Genomic DNA, 6,000 nt, shown 5'->3' with positions numbered 1-6,000 from the left:
AGTTATCTTCCCTATCCAAGGTCCCACAGCTGCCCAGTGGAGAAGCCCGGATTCGGAGCCATGTCTATCTGTTGACAAGACTCCTGCTCTTCCTCCCCGCACTGTAGGTTTTTAACATACTCCTGCTGTGAACAAAAAGGTACTTAGATGTGGCGATGGTGGTCTATACATGTGATAAATGAGCCTAGAATTATGCCCAAAGACATACCCCAAAAATGAGCACCTGCAAAAGCCAGTGAAATCTGAGTAAGGTCTGTTATCTAATCCACCTGTTGACTGTATTGTGCCAATGGTATTTTTCTAATTTTCATGATTCCTGATAATGAGTAACATGCCAGCACTGTGGGGAGTGGGTGATGAGTTTATTGTAGTTTCTGGATTCTTTCTGCAACTTCAGATAAGTCTATGATTTGTTAACAGTGAAAATTTGAAGAAAAAAAAAATGTGTGTATGAACATCCTGGGACTTCCCTAGTGGTCCAGTGGTTAAGACTTCTCCTTCGAAGGGAGGGAGTGTGGGTTCGATCCCTGGTCAGGAAGCTAAGATCCCACATGCCTTGAGGCCACAAAACCAAAACACAAAAGGGGAGCAATATTGTAACGAAGTCAATAAAGACCATTTAAAAATGGTCCACATCAAAAAAAAAAAAATCTTTTAAAAAAAGAAAGGAAAGAAATATCCTGTTGAAAATATAGGGCCGGGGTGGGGGTAGGGAGATTCTAAATAATTACTAGCAAGGAAAGAACAGCCCAAGAATTTTAAGAGTGCAGTAGTTTTGACACCATGCAGACAAAGTTTGAAAAAAAAAAAAAAAGAGTGCAGTAGTGGCCCTGATTCTAAACACAAGTATAAAACACGACAGCTCTCCCTTGACTGAGCAGACTCTTTTATTTTACGGTAACTTTATTTTAGGGTAATCCAAGTTTTCCCATCTTACCTGTCTACACAGGGGCTCACGTTTACATATGTCACCCATGTTTCGCCAGCTTTCGCCCCTACCTGCTCTTTCAGAGCTTCTGCTCCAACCCACATCTCACCCGGTTACCGCTGGGGACTTCGGAAGGCTCTCCCACGAGCCCACTGCTCTGGCACTGGCCTTTGCTGCCCTCATCCCATCTGCAGGTGCCTTCTGCCCTCAGACACTCCAGAGAAGAGCCTCATCAGGGCCCCCCTCGCAGGTGGAGGTCACCAGGGCCAAGGCTCAAGAAGCTGCCTCCTGGGCTTCCCTGGTGTGTAAAGCGACTAAGCGCGTGCACCACCGCTGATGAGCCTGTGCTCTGGAGCCACAAGTACTGAACCCCGTGCCACAACTGCTGAAGCCCACACACCCTAGCATCCTTGCTCCACAAGAGGAGCCAAGGCAGTGAGAAGCCTGGGAACCACAGCTAGAGAGTAGCCCCTGCTCACCACGACTAGAGAAAAGCCCATGCAGCGATGAAGACCCAGCACGGCCAAAAATAAAAATAAACAAAATTATTCTTAAAAAAAAAGAAGAAGGAGAAAAAGAAGAAGTTACCTCCTGATACCGGCAAACCCAACTAAATCCACTGGTCTCCCGTAGCCTGAAGCCTCTCAGTGGTCCATGTGGCAGGTGCGCAGATGCCCGCTCCAGGCCAGGCTTGGTCACCTGGGCCCTAGCACAGGGCAGCCCGGGTCCAACAGAGCCCTTGCGAAAAACTGCTCCTGAATTCTCCACTGAGAGACTCAGAGATAAATGCAAAGATCTGACACCCAAATAGTGTCAAAGAGCTAGCATTTACTACGTTCCAGGCCCCATGCCAACCAGTTCATGTGGGTAAACTCATTTAATTCTGACAGATAGGTAGGCTGCTGTGACAAAGACATTCAACAATAACTCAGTGGCTTAGAAACGTTAGAAGTTTATTTCTCCTTCATGTAACAGCTGAGGGAGTTTTCCTGGTCAGCGGGATGCTCTGTTTCAGGCAGAGAGTCAGTGACCCTGGCTCTTTCCATCATGTTTCTCTGTCGTCCCCCAAGATGGGGTCCTTGTCCTCCCAGGGGAAGCTGGGTCACCATCGGGTGTGTCTGCAGCCAGCGGGGAAGAGAAAGGGGGTGTGGGGGAGGCATGCTGATTCCCCAAAGGCCCCAGGCCTGGGAGTCTCCTGCCGCAGCCCCTACTCACAGTCTGCTGGTGAGAACTTTGTCACCTGGCCTCACCTAACTGCAGGGAGGCTGAGGAGTGTATGCCCAGTGCAATTCTTTCACCTCAAAGAAGAGGGAAACGTGTTCTGAGCGACAGCTGTCAACCACCTCATCTCAGTGACACTCAGAGATGCTCATGTGGAGAAACGTTCACCCCTGGTAACAGCCATCCCATCTGACAAACTACTTTTAGCCATTGAGGTGGAGCTGGATCCCCTTCAGAGAAAATGTGTGTTTTGTGTGTTTTATTAACAAAGATCTAATGGTGATGCAAGACTTAACCCAGAAGTATAGCTCTAACGGGAGGTGGGGATTTGGGCAGACTTTTTTGAGCAGTATTATAATCCAGGTTTTAGAATGAAGAGGCTTGGGTTTGAGTCCAGGACTTTCACTGAGGAAAGTCACTGGGAACTTCCCTGGCGGTCATGTGGTTAAGACTCGCACTTCCACTGCAGGGGGCGTGGGTTCGATCCCTGGTCAGGGAACTAAGATCTCACATGCCACTTGGCATGGCCAAATAAATAATAAATACATTTTTTAAAAAAGAAAAGAAAATCACTGAACCTCTCAGCCCTCAGTTCTCTGTAGAAGACAATCCAGGAATACCACAGATGTCACACAGCTATTAAGCTGAGAGGTACTGTCACGCATCTGGGATTATTTTTGGTCGGAGGGGACCTGTGCATTCTACCACGAAAGCTGCCCTTGGGAAACCCTGTCCAAGCTCTGGGCTTCAGGTGAGTAGATTTCCAAAGGGGAGCCTGGAGAAATGTGGCAGGAACGCCTCTGCCTGTGTGTGTGAGTGTGTGAGTGTGTGTGTGAGTGTGTGTGTATGAGAATGTGTGTGAGTGTGTGTGAGTGTGTGAGTGAGTGTGTGGGGGAGAGTGTGTGTGTGAATGAGTGTGAGTGTGTGGGGGAGAGTGTGAGTGTGTGGGAGAGTGTGTGTATGAGAATGTGTGTGAGTGTGTGTGTATGAGTGTATGTGAGTGTGAGTGTGTGTGTGAGTGTGTGTGTATGAGAATGTGTGTGAGTGTGTGTGAGTGTGTGAATGAGTGTGTGGGGGAGAGTGTGTGTGTGAATGAGTGTGAGTGTGTGGGGGAGAGTGTGAGTGTGTGGGAGAGTGTGTGTATGAGAATGTGTGTGAGTGTGTGTGTATGAGTGTATGTGAGTGTGAGTGTGTGTGTGAGTGTGTGAGAGTGTGTGTGTGTGAGTGTGTATGTGTGTGACTGTGTGAGTGTGTGTGAGTGTGTGTATGTGTGAGCGAGAGTGTGTGACTGTGTGAGTGAATGTGTGAGGGTGTGTGTATGAGAATGTGTGAGTGTGTGTGTGTGTGTGTGTGTGCACATGCATGCATGCTGCTTCAGTCACCTGGGCAGCTAGTCGTTTATCCACATGGATGACTTCATTTTTGATTGAGTTAACAAGTACTTATTGAACACAGTTTCCTGAAAGCCTGCTGTAAATTGGATGCTATACAGGAACCCTATAAATTTTTACAACCCTGCATTCTTCAAGAATTGGAATAGTACAAGCGATAACTGAGGAAGAAGGGGAGGACACAGCAGACACTAGAGAAGCAACAGTCTTCTTGCTTCCAAGCGCCAATGAGTGTGTTCACAATGAGACAAACCAATCCACTATACAAGTTTCTAAAATATATAATCTGTTTAGTCGGAGCTGATGCTTATTACAACAGCTCCCATTCGGTGAGAGCTTACTGGGTGCCAGACACAAAGCTGAGTGTTTTCAAGACACGATCTCATTCAGCCCTGACAAGCCTGCAGACTGGAGTTCTTACTGTGGCACTGCCCTTAGCCCCATTTCACAGGTGCAGAAATGGAGGCAGACAGACGTTAATCACCTCACTCAAGGGCACACAACTTGTAAACGGCAGGCTCAGGTCGTATTGCCAGGCTTCCAAGATTGGGCCTCAAGGGAATGGAACCACATTCTGCTTTGATAAAATTTGATCAATGTAAAGGCTCATCAAGGGAGAGAAACAAAGACTGCAGTAAAGAGAGCACCTGATCTGCTCCCAGGGATGGAATCCATCATCTCTGTCTAGCTTGGCCCAGAAAGAAGAGGCAGTCGTGGGAAGAAAGGACGATACAGGCACACAGAAAAGGAGAGCTTCCGGAAACTGAAACTTCCCAAGGGCTCAGGTGTGGTGCTGAAAGTGGTCTGCTTCTGCCATCTAGCCACATGTGGCCTCTTCAGCCAGAACTCAAGAGGACCCAAGCAAGACATGAAGGTTTTCCTGGCAGATCTTCAAGATGACCAGTGCCACTGAACGCCCTTCTCTGTCACACTCTCTCCTTACATTTTTCTTGAATTCCCAGGGGCAGGATGGCCAGCTACCCCCCCTGGATCAAGTGTTAGACTCTTTGCTATTTCCATCTCCCTCTTTACCTAACTAAGGAATTTTCTTAAAATCCCATTGATACTCACTTCAGATTATTGTAATTTTCAGATGGCACCTTTCCTAGTAAATAAAGGAGATGTTTTCCAAATAAGGAAAGCAAATCAATTCCCACTTGAGGGTTGAAGCTTATATAAAGTACACTCCTGTCCTCAGGCTAACGTCTTTATGACTTTACCACACTAACCAGTTAGTATTGATGACAGATTTTTTCTGGCCAACAGCCATAACATTCTACCTACAAGAAACTAGCATTGATTAGAACAAAGCCAGTGTGAGAAAGAGTACCTGAAGATAGGAAAATAAATGAAGGATTCTAAGCACATGATAAGTAGCCAAATATGTGCTGAGTAGATGAATAAACATACCTGTGTAAGGCTTTAAAAAGGATGAACGAGGATGATAGTTCTCATAAAAGAATGTTCCCTGGCTTTTGAATATCAAAGACCAATAAATTTATTTGTTTTGTTTTTTTAAATTGGTAAGGGGAAAATCAACATAGGATCACTACCTTTTTATTTTGCCAGGTAAGGACATTTTAATAAAACTATCATCTCCACTATTATCCTTTCATGAGATAATAGGCCCTTTGACACCAGCAAAGTAAAAAGGATATGAACACAGAATAAAAGGCAGTCTTTACAGAGAAAAAATCATGGGCACTTTGGATAGGGGTCCTAGCTGTACATGATAGAGTCTCCCTCGAGCTAGTTTAAGTGGAAAGCAATAGATTATGGAGTCTAGAGAGTCCATGGAATCATTGGAAGGGCTGAAGGAATAGACTATAAGTAGGACTTCTAGTCCTAAGTCCCCAAACCCCATCACAGCATCAGGCCACTGGGAGAGCTGCCAAGTCAGGAAGGTGTAGCCACAGCTGCTGGTTCCCGGACCAGTTCCACTCCTCAAAATAATCACCACCCTTTTGCTCCATCAACACCCTACATTATATTATTCAACACCAAGTCAAAGCCCCACCTGAGTTCAGCTGATTGGCAGAACTTAAGCATATCTAAATGACTTCCCTTTTGCTCAGTGAATCTGTAATAAATCTGCCTACAATGCAGGAGACCTGGGTTCAATCCCTGGGTCAGGAAGATCCCCTGGAGAAAGTAACGGCAACCCACTCCAGTATTCTTGCCTGGAGAATTCCATGGACGAGGAGCCTAGCCGGCTACAGTCCGTGGAGTTGCAAAGAGTGGAGCATGGCTGAGCAACTAACATTCACATACAAGCACATCTAGATCCCTATTTGCCAGCGAATGTGGGAAGTGTAAGTTTAGTTTTCAGCCTCTGCACTACAGGAAGGCAAGTGGGGCTGGAGAAGGTGCTGAGTAGATCAGTTCCCTCTTGCTGGCGAACTTTTGCTGCATGCTCATGAACCGTGTCCAGTCTGATCCTGGATTGTGCAGGAATCAGAG

The sequence above is a fragment of the Odocoileus virginianus genome, chromosome 27 (assembly GCF_023699985.2).
Source record: "Odocoileus virginianus isolate 20LAN1187 ecotype Illinois chromosome 27, Ovbor_1.2, whole genome shotgun sequence".
Lineage (NCBI taxonomy): Eukaryota > Metazoa > Chordata > Mammalia > Artiodactyla > Cervidae > Odocoileus > Odocoileus virginianus.
The sequence above is the reverse complement of the archived record's forward strand: the minus strand, read 5'-3'. Positions refer to the sequence as shown.